The 19,768-nt window shown below is 42.4% G+C and overlaps 1 protein-coding gene across 1 annotated transcript in view; it reads right to left on the bottom strand.

The window, feature by feature from the left end:
- Positions 1-19,768, bottom strand: part of ARHGAP6 (Rho GTPase activating protein 6) — a 317,200-nt gene that overhangs the window by 247,075 nt on the left and 50,357 nt on the right. The gene's annotated exons all lie outside the window — the stretch shown is intronic.

Here is a 19,768-nt window from a genome sequence, read left to right as displayed (position 1 = left end):
TCTGGTGTTCTTCCTCAAAGCAATCTTTTAGCTTCAAAATGTTATTTGCATAAACAGCAAAAATACTTGAAAGGCAAAAAATCCACCAAATCCCTTGAAATTAATCTTCTCATTCAGCCTGAAATAAATATGCTTGTTATTTATCATCCAGGATTCACTTAAATAGTTTTGAGGACTTGACCCCAAAGGAATGTATGCATTTCTGGACATGCTGACAAACCAGTAACACCCAGGCTCACATCCAACACTATCGATTTTCATGGCTGCCAGTGTGAGTTGGAGACATTAGGATGTTAAAAACAGTGCAGCTACACTTACAAGCACTCCCAACAAAAAAGCACAACCATAAACAATTGCAGTTACTAAATATATTCAGTAAAACTCCCAAAGCATGCAAAAGCCAGCCATGGCAAATGCCTGCTTAGTAACTGGATCCACTCTGAGATTGTCCTCCATGTCCCTTGGCTTACAGGAAAATGACATCCCTTAATGAGGACAATCAGTGGAAGGGAAGGAAGATGGGGAAGTTAGGGGAAATGCTTCTTCATTCTATAATTATAACTTAATTTTGAGATTAAACTGATTGTTTAATGACTCCTACCAGTTTGAAAACAGGATCCAGGAAGAGAAGTGACCATGCAGAGACAACTGCCATGTCCCATCTCTGATAAACTCCCAGCTGCTAAAAGCAGTGTCTGCCCGGTGGGAACTCCTTGTGCACCCCGAGGTGGGATGAGCCCCTCATATCCCTCATGCCTCAGGCAGGGACACAGACCTGGGGACACTTCCAGGAAGCCAGAGTGCACTTGGGATGTCTGTCTCTCCCATCTTCAGTACACATCTGAAAACCAAACCAAAACCCTCCAAAATGTGACTCAGGACCTCAAAACCTTGATGTGGAGAACAGGGGTCCCTGGGGAACAACAGCTGCCTGCTGAGCTGCCCCAGGAGCTGCCCTCATGGCAACGCTCATCCACACCACTCTTCTACCTGAACCTGACCTCTGCAAAACCAGAGCTTTTCCCTGTCTCCCAGCTCCTGCACAAAATCAGAATTATTCATGGGGGACAGTGTGGTTGTGTGAGACTCACTCGCAGAGCAAAACAGCCTAAAAATAACTTCAAACCTCTACTGGGTAGTTTCTATTTGTCCTCCTTATCTTTCAAGGTATTTTCTGCAAGTCCAAACAAACTATTTTTTAATTTTGGACAACAACTGCAGTCATCACATGTGTACACCCACCACTGAGTATAAGCTTAAGGATGCAAGAAACAGAGCAGGCATCCCTGTGACTTTACAACAGATGGCAATGGGAGTGGATGAGAGGGGATGGCATAACACCATGGAAAGACCTTTTCCTGCAGCAGAGGTCCTGGCAGAGGGTGAATGTGTGAGCAAGGCCACAGGAGAAGCAGTGGGAAGACCACCACCACCACCACCACCAAAAGGCTGATGCAGCCAGCTGAAGGGACACCTGCACTGCAAAGCTTCATATCTGAATGTGTGGGAATGGCTGGGGTTTATGAACCTCTTCACCTGAAAAATACTCAGAGAAGCACCTGCATGGAATTTAGAAAGTATGAGCCCTGGAAAGAGGAAAAAAAAAAAAATCAATCAAGAAATAGTTGAAAAGGCAAGGGAAAAAATCTGACACTGAATCCAACATATTGCAAGATGAATGCATTTGCAGGCAAAGCACTCTCCACTGCTCGATGAAAATCAGGAAGTATTTAATATTTTCAGGAGAATCCGTCCACCAGCCTGTGCTAAGGGTATATAGCCTGAAATTTTGCAATTCTTTATCTGCTGTTTGTAAATGATTTCTGATTTATTTCCCCAGCAAGGAGAAGACAGGCTAATCTAAAAATAAGCTGTTGTGAGCAAAACCACAGAATTACATTCAGAGCTTCGGCACTTGACAGTTTTTAGGCTGCAGTTCCAAATCATCTCATTTTCTTTCAGCACAAAGAAGCAGCAAAATATTTTGCTTAAGTGAGGTCATATAATACATATGTTTGATAGGTAGACATAAATATATCCTTTTGTTCCCCACCACTGGGCATGCTGAAAACACTATGTTAAGAATAACATCAGGATGCCTCATTGTCAAGCATGAAAATCCTAAATGGTTTACATGGCAACACATACTACTCAGGACCCAGAGCTTTCTCTTCCACCTTTGCTCCCTCCCTAAATAAGGCAAATGTGGTTACTTAAGTTTCCTTCAGAGGTTGTGCCAAAAATTTAAAAGTAACAGGAAGAAAAATCTTTCTATGTAGATTTTCATCAAAACAGCGTACTTGCAAGCACAATGGTGTGCTATTTTTTTTAAAGATTTCCAAAAAGAAAGTGGCAGGGTTATTCTGTAACAAAACTTCTCATGAAACCTGGGTCTCTGTGCAGCAGTAACATGGACTGTGTTAGTCAATGTGTGCTGCTAGGTCTTTCCTCCTAAAGAAACTATTTTAAATGTTTTAATTCAACAATATCTCATCAATTTTTAAACTCTCATATCTCTAATTATAGGTTTGATTTTATAATCATCATACAGAGAGCCAACCTTGCCTGCTGTTCAGCATCTGTTAATATTCCTACCACTGCTGATGTGACAAGAAGCCCCAAACACTTCTATGCTTTTCATTTTAGCAGAGCTCTTGGTCCTGAAGCATTAACAGCTTGTAGGGAAGACTCCACACTGGAAAAGGGAGTTTGATAAATATTCTTCCATTTTGAGTCCAGTTCTCTAAGGTAACAAGGCTAATGCCCTTTTTGCTGTCTGTCTGTCTTTAGTCCTCCTACAGCAGCACTTTGGGACAGCTCAAGCCATATTCTCCAGGAGCAGAGAAGACTGGCAGAAGATGAGTTGCATTGCCACAGACTTTGCAATATCCCTGGCTGACAAGCAGAAGCCCAGAGGGGAAAACCACAAAGTGAGCACAGCACAAGTCTGTTTGACCTGCTGGGCTGGGCTGCCTGTCACTGTGTGTGCCAGCCAGGCCATCAAAGGGGACCTGGGAGGGACAGGGCCCGTTTGCCCCCTGGCCAAGCAGTGCCAGCAGGATGGACCATACAGGGAAGGATGGGAGAAAGACTACCAGAAATATCAGTGACTGCCAGCAACTAGCACGTCAAGTGACTACCATGTCACGGGTGAGACTTAGAAAGGAACACATTCTGTTACTCTTCTTCCTCACAGGACAGCCTGTTGTGGTGTTATATGTAAGTAATATAGAGATGCAAAATAGAGCAAAGCTCTGCTGTTTTAGTTTTTGGGCCCACAGTTCAGTGTGCTGTGAACAGCCAATCAAGAAACAAAATCACAACTATTAAAAGAGCATGTGGGCATATCTATACACCCCCAAGGAGAATGGTGCTGGCACCAGCAATGTCCATTCTCCCCAGAAGTGAGGTGGTAAAAGGGTGTGTTGGTGTGTATCTGTGAGCCAGAGGCAGACAGATGCCCAGAGCAGTGGGCTGGATTCAGTCACTAAAGCAAAACATTTGCTGACCTCTACATCTGCAGTGCCACAAGTTCCCCACCCAGCTGCCAAGCCCTGTCTCCTACCAGCAGACACTGTCCTGCTACAATTTTAGGTTATAAAGCACCGCACTAGAAAGTGTTATTTTTCCTGCAAATCACAACCCTTCCAAGGTACCTGCTCACAGGGCAGCACTTGCTCAGCAACAGATTCCCTCTGTGGCTGAGAAAACTATCTGACAACCCAAAGCCTCCTTTCCTCCTCACTGTGCTCACTTCACTGCACATCAGGAGTTTTGCTGGTAGCTGTTCCCAACCAGACAGCTCATGGCAGTGAGGGCTGGCAGGAGCTCCCAGTATATTTCTACATGAATGAGAAGTCATTCTCTCTCTGAAGGGTTTATAAATGAGCCCCTACACTTTTAGCTATCAAATGTTTCCTTCTAGGCATTTTATCTATGTAAACCAAACAGATAACAAGGAGAGCAAAGACCTTTGAAATATTTATGAATCAATTAAAGTCCTAAAGATTTCTACTGCATAGGTGATAAGGAGCAAATTCTCACATAAGATGCCAAGGCATATGGAGAAACTGATTTTATGTGAGTCCAGAAACTGTAGATTTGCACAAAGACAAAGGAAGAAAAAATGAGCTATATACAGATTTAAAGATAGATACTAGATACCATGAAAGCAATATGCAATAAATTAATGTGATAGAACATACAAACTAAAACAATGCGAAAGATTTACCAGCCAAACCTAGAAACTATAAATATAGACTGATTTATTGACAGAATACTTCTGGATTGATCTGTTTTCTCAACCATTCACTCTATGTTAATTTTATCACAGCAGACAAAAGATGTGTAAAAATACAGATAATACATAACAACACTTGTTCAATGTGTGCAAAATTTATTCTCCTTTTCCCTGTGTTGCAAAGGTGCTTATTTCTCTCATGAACACCATGTTCAAGGAAACTGAATGTGAACATAAATGGCTTCATTTTGTTGCTTTGGTGTAGTCAGTTTCACGAAAATGAAGCATGACAGCGTGAAGGTCACTGCTCAGTATGCACAACAGCAGAAAAATTAAGAGAGTACAGGGACGCCCTGACAGAAATGGGGACTTGAAATAGGTTTGAAAAATAACCCAATGAAGCAGGATCACAGCAACACTGAAATACAATGGAGGCCTGGATGGTGCCATCTCTCCAAATTTCTCACCATCTGAAGACAAGAAAGGAGGAGGGGCAGGCAAAAGCAATGCTGCAGTTCCTTAATATCAATCAACTGTTCAGTATCTTTGCCCTGAATGAAGCTGTGTTCTCCTAACTTGCTTCTTCATAGTGGTTTTTAAAACACTGAAGCTGAAATTAAAGCAGTCTCAGCTGATGAAAAAAACAACTCAATAAATTCACCAGCAAACAAAGTGCTTGTCTCCACACACAGTCACTGCAGGGGCAGGTGCTGCTGGGACACACATGTATCTCCCCAGGTTATTCTGCTGAATCTGTCACTGTGGTATGAAGCAGCTTTTAGTCTGTCAGCCACATTCACAAGGGCATCACAGGCACTTGGCACAGTCCACAAACAAAGCCAGGTCCTAAATTCAACTCTTTCACTTAGCTGGGAAACAACTAAAATGTTATATCCCTTGTATGTTACAGTTTTTCAACAGTGCCAGAGAAAGGGGGAAAAGAGGAATATTACAATAAAGCAATTGGACTTTCTATTTCTAGCTATTTTTTCACATACATTTTGTTTACCCACTTACAAGAACAAAAAAAAAAAAAAAGCACCAAAAAAATCCCAAACCGCAAAACCTTGCTATCATCATTCCTGAAAATTCCTTAGGCAAAATGCTTTCCCTTTGGAACATGACAGTTCTTGGAGCATGAAACATTTCAGCAGATATTGTCAAACCCATATCCTTACAGAAGAAATAGTCCTGTTTTCCCAAGTACCTGTTACCTCCCTGACAGCTCCTAGGCTGGCAGGCAGTCTGTGCCTGTGGGAGACCAAAAATCAGGCTCCCAGATCTCATGACAGCATAAAGACTCTCACTGATATCTATTTAAAACTTTATATGTGCCACCTTTATAATTACATAAAACTCATCCTGTGGGAGCACTTACTCCAACATTTCTAACAACCTTTAGAAAATATCTTTTTGCCTCCTTCTTTCAGGGTAAATTATTGCCATTTAGAGGCCACAGAGTATGATCCTGCCTATGCTGGCTCTTCTTTGGAGACAGAACTGAGAGAGGCACATGAAGAGGAGCAAGTGTTCTCTGAGCTGCACTCTTCCTGGGCAGTAGACAATTCTGTCTGGGTCAGGAAATGTTACCTCCTCAGATGGCAATTTATAAACAACAGAGGATGTTGATTGTAGGACCAGCTCATACAGCCTCTAATTGAATGTTTTAAAATTTATGCAAAGACCAACTTCAGAGATTTAAATACTTCATTGCAAAAGATGCAAGAGTAGATATCTTTTCATTGTTTTGCTCTAAAGATGTCCCACTGGCAGGGGAAGCCCTTGGAGGACAGCAGGGGACCTGCTGGTGCTAAGCAAGGGCTGGAGAGCCCTGGGGTCATGTTTTACATTGGGGCAGGGAGCCTGCTGCCCACATTAACATCCCCCAGCCATGCCCCTGTGCCTGTACCCATACATTAACGGCTGTTCCTGCCTGTTACAGCCCATAAACAGCTCTGGGAGAACTGAACCCTGTGCCATTAGCTGCTGAACTGGGCACCTGGGGAGGCAGAAAGGGCTGCTCCATTGGCACTGGCATCTCATAGAGCTGCCTCTGCTGGCACCTCTCCCCAGCCCTTCTTCTCCACTACCCAGGGCAGAAGGATTAGGCTGCTTTGCACTCTTCTCCCTGTTTTCTCTCTGGGTGGTTTACTTACTCATCTCCTTATTATTCACAGTCTCACTGAAATTTATTTCTATCCCGCAGACAGTGATGGTGGAAACAGATGAGACATAAAGGAAGTTGCTTTTGTACAGAGAAGGAAAGAAAGCAGTCTCTGTAAATAGAGCATGATATTAACAGGCTGATGCCTGACACTAAGCAAAAATAGCATCTTCTCCAAGAAACTTAATTTGCTGTAAAGATCACCAGATATGTGAGGATCTTTGATCTTCACAATTATTCACCCATGAAGCCTCTTGATCTAAATGGCCAACACATTTCCTTTTGGGACAGCAATGGGGACTTCTCTTTAAAAGGAGATAATCGTGTCGAACATATTTAAGGGAAGAACTGATATTAAGAAGTGAAGTAGACACAAAAATAGAGCATAATTAGTGGCAAAGTAGAAACTAACATGTAAATTATTAAAAGCAGGAGTTTAGAATATGAATGTAATGAGTGCCAAGCAGACTATGATATTCTCCTTCTATGTCAGCATGCTGGCTCCTTGGGAGAAACACAGCTGGTGCTTTTGTTTCTTCAGCAGCCTCCCCTGTACATGCATTAGTGGTCTCACTCACTTCATCCTCTGTTTATTGATGAGAAACTGAAGGCAACGAGGAACAAGCATTCTCAAAATATTTGGGGTTTAGCAAATCTTGCTTTAACTTCTATAAAGCCTGGAGTCAAAATGCAGCTGCAGGCAGCCTGTGCTGCAGAGTGCCCCAGTCTGCATCCTGGCCAGCACCAGGAGGCTGAGTGGGGCTGGCAGCCCTTGGTGCGCATCTGCAAACACCAGGGCAGGGTCACACCAACTCTGCCTTGCCCCAAGCACCACCAGGCTGTGACACAAGGGCATTAGTTCCACCAAAAGGGCCAAAAGAGTGACCTGGCAGCATGCACTGGTTCCAAGGAAATATGAGCAAGAAGTAGAAAAGGCCCAGGAGTGGAGATTCACCTTTAAACACATCTGAAAGACATGTAACCACTCAGGACCTAAAGTGAGACAAACCAGACAAATTCTTGGGACCACAGTATTAGGATTCCCAGAGTAAAATGAGCATCATAAATCTTTGCTTCTTCCAACCAAAAGCAACACTGCCCCAAGTGCAGGCAGCCCTGGGGCTGGGATGGAAACAGCACTGGCTCACCACATCAACCAAGATGAGCCTTCACTAGCAAAAAAACCTGAGAAGCAGCTGTGCTGCCTTGTCCCACATGTGAACTTCTCATTTCAGAGAGCAGCACCAGCTTCTGTGGTGCTGCAGCACGGCTGCTGACCTACAGTTCAGTCCCCCACTCTGCACAGCTGCTGCTGGACTTTCAGAGGGACAACAATTAGTCAACAATTTAGGGTTGGAAAACAAAGTACTGTGACATAGAAATGGTAAAGTGACACGCTTATTCCCTTTCTCACTAGCAGTTTGAGTCTCTAGATGGCATCAAGAGATGCCCACAGCTCCTCAAGTAATGAAGTACCATAATAACACTTTTTCTAGCCTACCTCAATAGTCATCAGCATTAACAGGATGTTAAATATTTTTCAAGCCCATGTATGTATGTGTGTATATATATATATGTATGTATGTGGTATGCAGATTTGTTACAGTAAGATTAGAGTCACATTTTCTCATCCTAAAAAGAAATTATAATTTTAAAATTAGATGTTAAACTTAGCAGAAAATTAACCTAGGTACATTTTTAATGCAATGACATTTAAAATAGAAATAACTGTTTGCTATACGAATTTGCCCCTCCAAAATGTGAATCATATGATCTAATTATTTTACCAGTATATAAACAGTTTGGGTTTTTTCTCTGGCACAAGCTATGAATACACTCTTTTTCTATTTCTGTCATGTGTAAACACATTTTTCTCACAACTTCCATATTTCAGTACATGGAGGGTATCCTGCAGATAGCACGTTCATGAAGCCATAGTGATTGCAATAAACCATTTATATGCAAAGCACTGAAGTTTCAAGCCATGTGCTTTTCATTTTATGTGTACAGTAAAATTACTACACCTGGACTAAATCCAAACAGAACCTCAAGTCCCAGATCATTAACAACTTACTTTATGTGTTTATGCTACAATTCACATCTGAAATGAGACCATAAGAAGCCATAAAAATAAAATGCTATAAAACTACACAATGCTGTCAAATTGAAATGTCTTTTAACATAGATGTATTTACCCAACTTTAAACAGATTCATTTCCAAAATGATGTCAACATCTGCTATAATATTATATTCAAACTTTCAACGGTGTTCATCAAGTCAGAACAATCTGATGAGACTCTTTGGTTGCCAGCAAGAGTGACATAAATGTCTCAGGTTGTGAGATCCCACCTGGAGCTCTGCACCCAGGTCTGGGGTCCTCAGCTCAGCAAAACAGGGACCTGTAAGAGCAAGTCTAGAGGAGAAGCACAGACGTGAGGAGAGGCTGGAGCACCTCTCCTGTCAGGACAGGACTAAGGGAGCTGGAGTTGTTCAGTCTCAAGAAGATTCCAGGGAGACCTTAGAGCAAGAAAGAATACAGACTTTTTTTTTGTAGGGCTTGTTGTGATAGGACAAAGGGTGATGGTTTTAAACTGAAAGAGGGTAGATTTAGAGTAGATATAAGGAAGAAATTATTTACTGTGAGTGAGGGTGGTGAGGCACTGGAACAGGTGCCCGGAGAGGCTGTAGCTGCCCCAGTGTTCAATGGCCAGGCTGGATACCACCTGGTCTAGGAGGAAGTGTTCCTGCCCATGGCAAGGAGTTGGAAGTCGATGATCTTTAAGGTCCCTTCCAACTCAAATCATTCTATGATTCTACACATTAGCAGTTTCTGTTTATATATGTATTGTTTATTACACACATATCCTTAAAATGAGAAGACCAGTAAGATTCTGACACCTTATGGCATTGAGACACTACATGTATTGCTATATTCATGTCATAAACTGATTTTTCTGAATCAATGTAAAAATTGAAGAATTGCAGAAAATACAGTTTTCTTGTACAGAAGCTATTTCTGTTTTCTTCCTGAAACAACTGGCTATAATCAATATCACTATAAATTAAATCAAGAAGTTCATCAACTCAGTCTTTCCCATTCCTTCTTCTAGGAAGCTAAGGGCTACTTTTTACTTTCTTTTAAATAGATTTTATTTATATTCAGTGTCAAGTGCTATTTCACGATAAAAGAAATGAAACATTAATTTCTAAGATGACAAATGCTTTGATTTTTCAGTAATGTGTCTCCTTGTTTTTCCAGCTGAAATTATTCACTGAAGGTGTACGTCATTTTTATTCCATGTTCAACCAAACTCTCTGACACAAATTTACTACTTCTTAAAGGACTGTTTATTTTATTTGATACAATAAATTAGCAAAACCACTCAATATAGACCAGTAGAAGAATGAAAAAGAGAAACAAATGTTCAGATCCCATCCATGCCCTGTATCTAGAATTATTAGCTCACACATGGGTCTCATCTGCCTCAAGCTGAGTTTAGGAAGAGTGCAAATAAATTACCATCCTCTTTGAAAGCAAAGGGGGGCAATACTAAAACGTGGGGGAAAAAACCCCCACGATTTCTGACTATAATCTCTAAATATATGGAAACAACTATTGATAAATTGTATATTCATTATATGACAAAGGACTTAAATGATGTCTGCTCTAGAAACTCTTTCAGGAATGGCCTTGATAGGGAGTCAGAGGATATTAGGATGCCTGAGGAAACACAATTTTCCTCTTTTGTACATTTCTTCAGTGACAGTGACATTTTTCAGAGTAAAAAAGAATTAATTCCCTTTGAAGAAAAGAAAAAGCTACATATGCAGGAATAAGATCTACCAGCTCTTCATGCCAAATATAATCACACTTATGAAACTGATCTATTTAGAAAATATAATACCACTAAACCAGTTGTTATAGTTGATTAATCCAAGCCCTTCTTGTTAAAAACAGATGGCACATGCAAGAATAACAAAACACATTCTGAAGGGTTTCAGATGAGAAAGCCCATTAACTTTCATTAGTTTCTTATATATACAGAGCAGTAACAGCTGGACCACAAATAATTACAAAATATAAACAGAATGGAAGGCTGAAAGCAGAGACCAGTTCACAATATGTATGGACAAGTACTTTTACAGATTTTGAGCAGATTTCAGCTCAGGATTCTCCTGGTCCTCACATTAAAAAAAAAAAAAAAAGTCCTCTTTTTGAAACATCATCTGGAAATATATATCTATGAAGAGAGGAAGCATTTTCCATTTTCATGAGTTCCTAAAGTGACTCTGTTTGACTGTACTGAGCTTATGTCCATTTATCCAGCCCTTCATCATGGCCTGGTTGAGGCCCCATCATCCTTTACTTGTCTTTACTTATCCTTTGCTTGTCTAAGTTGGATGGTGTGCTAAATGAGGGCTTGGAAAACATTCAACTATTAATAATGCTACTTCAGTCTCCTATAAGATAAAATGCCTGGAATGAAAGAAAAGCCACAGGAGAAGGGAAATTACAAACTCTGCTGAGTGGCCTGAAACCCACACCTTTATTGAAGGTAATGAGAGCAGCTGAGCACAAGGGAGGAAACAGCAAAACATACTGTCATCATTTGAAAAACATCATTACATGTCTGAAAAGCAGGAAGTTGGAGCTGAGGCCAACCAGGGCACCATTCAGCAGCTGCAGATGGACTGGAAGGAGGAAGCACCAGAGATGGGCAGCACAGACCATATGTCAGTATCTCCATGCAGCCTGTTCCTCTGGGAGCCACCATGGTGGTGACCACGTCCAGCCCTGCTGCAAAACACCCACAGCACCACACAGCTCTCACCAGCAAATCTGTGCTGGCAGCATGGAGCACCAGTTCCCCAGGGTCCCCAGGCATCACGCTCCAGTGCAGCAACCCAGCACCAGCCCGATATCCTCATCCAGAAGTCTGCTGGTGTGAATCCCACTGCCCCTCACATTCCCCATACAAAACCTCATCAGCATGGTGCAGCCATAGGCACTCTGCCAAGGTTCCCCACTGCACCATTAATGGCCAGGCAACATGCCCCTGCTCCTTGGATGGGCAGAAAGCACAGTGTCCACCATGTAGGCAGACAAGGCTTCCTGCATCCAGCAAAACCAGGGCACTGCTCCAAAACCCCTCTCACTCAGGAAGTGAGCACTGTAAATAATTGCTAAAGTTCATCAGTCTGGATCAAAATGTACAGCCTTTCTGCAGCTATGAGAGCTCTTATCCCTTCTGCACAGCGCTTACAACACCTCCAGACAGGACACTGTGTAACAACCAGACCAATTTTTTTTGGAAGCCCCAGAATCATCACGTGAATTCTTAGTGAAGAAATTTACATTTCCTCTTCATAATAAGCATTCAAGGAGGAAAAAAACAACATCTGGAGCTGAGTCCTCTCTGAGATCATGTATCAGGTCACAACCTCAATATCCTTCAACTTTCAAAAAGGGAACAGTTTACAATTTAGCCCTTTACCTATAAAGTCCTTTTAGTTTCTTCCTATTACCCTTCTCTTTGACATACATATTTTTAAAAATTGAAGTGCATGAGTCTCCTGGCCTTACCTGAGGCTGAGGCAGGTATCTCCCTCTGCCTCTCTCCTGGCTGTAATCTTGTCTCCTGATATGGCCAGCTGCCAGGAGCACCAGGGGACAACCCCACGGGCTTCCTTCTCAGAAGAGTAAAAAAAGGAAAACTTGTGTGAAATGGGATGCTGTGTGCTAAACCTATGTTTTTAAACACACACTTCTACCATTTTAGGATGGATTAAACATTTTCCTTTCCCTGTATCCTGCAGCATGCTGGAGGCAAAAACTCTCCAAGTTCCCAGAAACACTTCTCCAAGAGGATCACAAGAGGAATGGGCTATGAGGACTCAGTCTATTATAGCCTTCAGTCAGAAGCAAAGCCTGATGTTAAAAGAGCCAAAGGGAATTTTGGGGGAGGAATAAAGATTGTAGTAAAACACTAAACAAGCGTGTGCAAGAAACAGCAATGATGTGAGCCACATGCAAAGGCTACAGAATATGCAATTGGTTTCTGTCCATTAGAAGTCTGCTTTAAATTCCCATTTAAACAAGAACTGCAGCTTTGCTTTGATTTTCTCTGATCACAATATAATAGCACTATTATGAAAAATAACAAATTTGCATTTAGAAGACATCTGGAAGAATTATCTTCTCCAGTTGGCCTTGATGATAAATTCAGGCATAGAATACTTTCATACTCTTATTATCTGCTTCCTTAAGCACTAGCATTGCCTGCAAAGCCAAATGTACCCTCCTTGGGATAATGGTGCACTTCAGGCTGCCCAGGGGAGAGCTGAAGGAGCATCCACACCTCCTTGAGAGCAGCCTCCATCAGGAGCTGGGAAGGGAACAGGATTTCCTAATTAGGTCTGGAGCTGAAGACCAGCCTAGAGCTCAAACAAGTCCATGGGGTTAGACAAGGTCACAAGAAGGGTCTCTGCCATGCAGAGAATTACAGCAGTACCTTCTGCTATTTCCTAAAGCACGTGCACAAAGTAAATTCACGTGTAAAATGAACAGAGGAGTTCTCCTCAAGGCAAGGGCCTGTGTTTTTTATGGGTGTAGCCAGTATGCTTCTCTGACTCTCAATGTTTAAGCAGCAATTACTGGATAAGAGAGGATTCAAAAAACCTGGGAGTTCACAAGGAGTTACACCAACCTGTTTGGCTTTCCCAGCCCTTGCATTCAAAAGCCAGTGCTTCTCTGAGTTTGCTCACAAACTTCTCACCAAGCTGCAGAGTCCATCCAGCTCACTTTAGCAAGCAGCACGAGGCAACTCTTGCCAGATCTGGCCCCTGGCTAGAGCAGAAGCCAGCCCAGCCCAGCCCAGCCCAGCCCAGCCAGCTGGGCTGAGCAGCTCAGGAGCAGGCTGGCTGCAAAGCCCCTCGGGCTGCCCTGATGGTCCATGGGCAGCCCCAAAGCCCAAGCTTCCAAACAAAGCCCAAGCTTCCTGCTCTGCCAGCAGGAGGGCTTCTTACAAACATGAAATGCAACATTTCAGAAGAAAATATTTTTATATTTACAGAATTCCATTAAACCCACTGGCAAAGCTCCCACCAACTGCAGCAGGATGCCAGGATTTTACCTTGATATTTTAAACAAAAATATCAAAAAATCCACATAAATAAGATGAAAAAACCCCAACCATCAAACAAGATATGAGAGGCCCTTTGGGGATCTTCACCTAGGGACTATCAGACACCCACATACCATTGCAAAGTCCTTGGTAGGCTCAAGTGCTGTCCCACACCTTTCTTCATCAGCCATGTAAACACTGTAGTGACATCTCCAGAGATAAGAAACCATCTCTCTCTTCCCCCAGGGAGCCTGTTGACATCTGATTAAAGATGGTGCTGCTTTCTTGGGACTCTTCAGAGGGATGCAGGAGATGCTGCTGAATGGACGGAGTGGAGCTGCCTATCACCCAGCCCAAGGGAGCACCGTGCCAGAGACAGCAACGGAAGAGCCGGTTCCTGGAGAGTTTTTTCCAACTACAAGTCTAGACAGGAAGCTTGAAAGAAAAAGAGTTGCTTCATAGAGGTTCAGATTTGATTTTTTTCTTTTTCAATTAAAAGGATATTCCTTTAACATGATATCATATATTCTATATATGATAGGCAAGACAGAGTGACTCAGGCACATTAAAACTTGTGCTTTCCTTATTTTTCCATGACACAAAAAAAGCAATTCATATTTTTTAAATACCAGACCTAAACAATATCTGGAAATGACACAGCAAATTTTCTATCCAAATGATATGTTAAACTAGAATTAAGATTATATTAAAATAATAATTAAGATAATTTACTCATTATAAGTAAATTACAAATAGAAACATAAGCACCGCGTTTTCATTTCCTCCAAAACAAGTACTATTACCCATAAAAAAGTAAAACTCAAGTGGAAATTGGAAATCAAAATATCAAGCATTGCTGCAGAAATGTATAGGAAGGACACCAAAGGAGCAACGATGGACTTTAACCTCCTCAGGTTATAAATGTTTTATATGGCCCCAGACAGTCCTACCCCAGTTGTTTACATGGGGATCTGATTGCCTTGTGGTGATGTCTTTCCTTCTCCTTAGGTAAGAGATCTCTGGCACCACATCCAGGTCTGATAAAACACTATTCCTTAAAAACAAACAAACAAACAAACAAAGACATTAGCAAGAGAAAGAAAAATAATAATTGAGCAAAATGGTGGTGACAATGATTCCCACTGTTTCAGTGACTAGTAAGTGGGTAAGAAGCTGAAAATGACATTTGGGAAAAAAACCCACTTCATATACCAGTATTTGGAGGAGTAGAGGGACTGGCTAGATCAGAGTTTGGGGAAGCAGTAGACAAATTTCAGTGTGTGGGATTCTCCAGCACAACCAAAGCGCAGGCTGCAAAGCTGCAAATGGGGAACAGGAACAATACACTGCAAACCAGAGGGTGAAAGGACATCTCAGTGACACTACCAGGGCTTTCAAATGCCTCCTCAGGTCTGGCTGATGTAAAAATTTACACTTTATTTATGCCCTTAAGCAGTGTAGCAGTGTAGTCCCCAGACATTTGCTTCCACCTTGACTTCAGCAGTGCATCCTGGTGTCCCTGCCCATGGCAGCGGGGTGGACAAGATGATCTTCCAAGGTCCCTTCCAGCCCAGATCGTTCTATGATTCTATGTTCCTGTCCTTAGCATCTGATCTACTTGCTCTATAAAAAACCCCACTGTAGTCAGCATTCATCCCAGAGACCTGCAAGGCCAGCCCAAAAGTGAAGAGCAAGGATAGCTCCACTGGGAGGCAAAGGTGGCTGAGAAGACTTTGCCACAGCAGTAACCCACAAGGAGCAGGCTGCTGACCCAACACTGAAACTCACTCTAGCTGTACTTGCAAAGCAGATGGAAGCTGAAGTGCTGCCTGCAAAGTCCTGGTGCTCTCTCAAGACACTTATTATGTAGATAAGAAATGGAAAAGTATGTTGTTTACTATAAACTCTGCTTCCAGGACACTTTTTTTGTCATGTCTTACTATCTAATTAATAATCACATTGAAGTTTCTGTGCTGAATCAAGAGCAAGGTACAAAGCAAGCAGCTGTAATGCAGATATCTGAAACTGGAAGCTAAGAAATGTATTTTTGCATATTTCAGAAGTGAGGATCTTTTATCAAGATTGGCAGCAAAAGTTTGCATTTCTTATTTTGTAGTACTAGAAGAGCGAGAATAACACTGGAATAACCAGATGAAGAAAAAAACCTAAATTCTGGCATCAGAAAATCTAGTTCCCAATTTGTGTGGGGATGTTATAAAATATCCAGAAAAAAATGGCTTCCACGACCTTAAATATATTTTCATCATTGGCACACACAGATATAAAACCTCAAAAATCAGTACTTGGTGCTTTTATTTCGTGAGGCAAGCAAAATACCAGTCAAAACTTGCTGTTTAAAAAAGTTACAATAGTAAAATACTTCTTCATTGAAAATATTCTTCAGCTACTAAGCCGTTTATAGGAATACTGTAATAAGACTTACACAATTTGACTGACATGGAGGTAGAAGGTTTTCTAGTAGAGTTTCTTGCTCTTAGTGCAGCATTACTGGAAGCTAAGTGAATAACAATTCCATTATAAAAATTTATTTGAACATAACAAAAGGAATGTTCCTGGAAGAAAATCATTACAGTGCAGATGGTGACCTGCTTGTAAAATATGTGATTAGCTAAGGCAAACTTTAGAATAACACTACTCGCTTCTTTCCTTTGAGAGAAAACCATGGGCTTTGAAGGACTTTGCTAAAAGAGGCTGAAGCATTTCAATACCATTCTGGTAAAATGAATTCTTTAATAAGCTCATGATGCCTGAACTCTTTGTCCAAGGAAACAAGGTCATTCTTAGGATGGACAGAGTAGGAGGAGGCTACTTTACAAGCTGATCCCAAGGCAGGCATCCCAAGCATCCCAGAAGGCATTTCAAGGCAAGATGAAGCATGTCCATGGGCATGTGTCTAACTGGCACTTGGCAAAAGCCATGCCTGCAGCTTCACTGCTGTGTCACACCCCATGTACTCCAGTGCACCTCACAGCCCCTGTCCCAGGGCAAAGGGCTCCCTCCTGCTCTGCACCACACGAGCTTTATTCCCAAAAGGGTTTTGTGCAGGGGATGATGACCACAAGCATAATCAGAAACTCCTGCAGAGTCTGCAAGACAGATTGCCACTGGAGGTGCTACTGGAGGTGCTGGGTTTTGCTTCATGAAGGTGCCTTTCCTCCTGCTAGCCAAGACAAGCATTGGTCCTCAGTGTGGAAAGAGGGCAAGGATGGAGCAGGTCCTGCAACTCCTCTGGCAGAGGGAATGTCTTCGATGTTTGCAGCCTCCCTTACCTGTTTTTACCATCTTTTTGTTGCTACTGCTGCCTGTCATTATATATTATTTCCTTGTTGAATATTTTGCTTTGTGCTTTAGTAAATACAGATGCAGTCCGCAATACTTACTCAGTTTAGCCTGACATAAATGTTTAAGGAGGCTCACTGCTGGGCGACATATATGTTGCAATCTATAAATATATAATGTAAGGCCAGTGAAATGGGAGAAAGGATAAAAAGGATAAAAAATTAGTAACAAAAGCAGAATAACAAGACAGGTAAGTTGATTCACTTTGAACTCAATTGTTTCTGCTACTTTGAAGGTTTCTTGGTCCTTCTGGCTGTTGCAGCCCAACAGCTTCCACCACTGTAGTAAATCCCATGGACCTGGCTAAGGCCCCATGGAGAATCGAACAATAGGAACTGCTGAGACAGCAACATAAGTTCCTGTCTCCCTGACCCCCGCCCCAAAGCTTATCTCTGTAACCCCATAGGCTATGTTACTTAACCCTTACTATTTTCAAGTTTGGATTCCCCTTAACCCTATAAAAGGGCCCTACTTTAGCCCATTCGACAGAAGAAGAGCTGTCGCTGAGACCCTTCACAGACTCCCCCAATAAACATCGCTGTGGAACGCCAGGACCTCTCCTTCTCCTCTCTCACGTCTGCTGCAGCCTCAGCCAAGGGCTCCCTACCTAGCAAGCAAGAGCTGAGATCCTAAGAGAGCTTGCAATCACTAAAGAGCTCATAATCACCAAGCTTGCTAGAGCGAAGCCCGCGGCGATCGGCCTCGAGCTAGCCCAGCTTTCGGGCACCCTGTCTCCCTGAGGACTGGGCTCCTGGGCTATCTTGCACTGCTTGAGAATAAGGCCAGAATAGAGGCTTTATTATACACCACAGCAGGTGGCTCATGCTATGTGAGTTTATGCAAAAATCAAGGGCTTGAGGGATTGAGCGTCTCCTGAGTAATTCCAGATTTGCTGGGGTAACTTCAGCTACATTGAGAGATGAGAATTTGATCCTCTGTCCTTAAAGAGATTAGTTTTACGAAGGAGTTATGCAATTCAGAAAAATGAAGGCTGTGGTCCCACATTCTTCTTCTCCTGTTTTACTGTATTTAGCCAGCCTGTCATACCGTGGTTGTATGTGATAAACAACTGAAATGTTCGAGTCTACCCAGGGCATTTTACGGTGCAAGGGCATGCATGGGCAATTGCTGCTTCCATATATGATGCAGTGTTTTCAAACACTGTGACACCAGTGCCAAAAGTCAGCATGCTGACAAGAAATGCACCAGCACCTAAATTAAGTAATTAAAATGTTCTGTATTGCAGAAATCCCATCAATCTCAAAATTTAAGGCTGCCTTCACAGCTGTTTGTGCCTGATGAATTCCCATAATCTCTTAAATAGGCTTTCTCCACATATCTTTGCCTGACAGAGTCAGGGCATTAAGTTTCTATCGTTCCAAAAACACCAAGATTTTTCCTCACTCTTTTCAACAGTGGTTGATATATGTTCGCTGCATATCATCACCATCTTTCTGAGCATTACTGAAGTATGCTACAAAATCCCAGAGTTGCTTTCTTACAAATGTATTTTTGTTTCACTAATCTCTGTAAAAAAAGAAAAAGAGAGAGAAAAAGAAGAGCAAGAAACTTTACTAGAGCTCATCCCTGACTTTCTTTTCCACAAAGAGGATGTTCCCCCTTTGCTTACAAGAGATGACACCTCCTTCACCTGAAGATGGATGGGATTCTTGGTGAATCCAATGACATTATAGAAAGGGAAAACAGAGCTACAAGAGGACACCACTTCCTGCAACTTAATGCTTTTGAGCCAACTTTCATCAAACAGGAGACTTAAATATGGGGGAGGTCATCCACAGAGGAGACCCAGAGACCCCAAGGAGCAGGGATGGTGCTGAAAACAGGTAGCTGGCAGGGATCACCTGTGGTGCCACCCATCTGGGACCTGGCAGCAGAGCAGCACAGACTGGCATCTCCTTTCTCCCATGCAGCCCTCTTGCTCCCCATCAGAGCCCTGACCTCCCTGCTGGCAGCCACAAGGACTCCTCTTCAAGGAGAGGCTGTCCCTCTCCATGAACCCAGAACACAAACCCCACAGACCCACAGTCCCAGCTCCTTGCTGGAGTTGTGCCACAAGTGACCTGATGTAATGAAGTGAGGACTTGCAACAAAATGGAACTGGAAACAATGAAGTTTTATGCCCTGGAACAAGTTATTAATTGTAGGCAACCCATGTTGTAAGCATAGTAACTTGAGACCAGACAGACACTATTACTAACAATCTGATCCAATGCCATGCCCTGAATCTGAGGCTAATCATGAAAATATTCCTCTCACACCCACTCACTACAACAACAAATACAGCCAAGTGTAATAAATTACCCTTTTTTTGTTGATCTGCCCATGTCCAGAGTTTGCTGTCTTTCTGTTAAGATCATTCCAAGAAGAACAGCAGTAACACTTCTCCAGCTGATGCATTATCAGTGATTGTACTTCTTGAGAGTTATTTTGCTTGGTTTTACCACCCAAGAAGATATTAATAGATAAACAGAAACAGTGAAGAGAAAAAAAAAAAGATCAATACCTTAAAAATTAAGCACCATCAGGTCTTTAAAGCAAACATATGTACTCCAGCCTCCCACTGGTAATACACAATGTTCTGGAAAGGTTACACACTTCACATGAAAGGGTCAGTCTTAATGTGTGCCAGCTTTATGTTCCAGCACAGCTCCTCTGTCCCACTGTGGTCCCAGGCCCCAGCCAGCTCTCCAAGCTCACAGAGTAGTTGTGCCTGACCTCCTGCCTCTGTCTCCTCCCCTGCCCTGTAGTGACCATGCTTTATCTCATCCATGGGCATCCACACGTGCTCAGGCCCAAGGCAGTGAGGTCAGTCAGCATCCTGAAGCACAGGTTCACCACGCCCTGCTTTACTCACTGCT

Source organism: Molothrus ater, chromosome 2 (assembly GCF_012460135.2).
Source record: "Molothrus ater isolate BHLD 08-10-18 breed brown headed cowbird chromosome 2, BPBGC_Mater_1.1, whole genome shotgun sequence".
In the NCBI taxonomy this organism is placed as follows: Eukaryota; Metazoa; Chordata; class Aves; order Passeriformes; family Icteridae; genus Molothrus; species Molothrus ater.
This window is presented reverse-complemented; position numbering and strand designations above follow the sequence as displayed.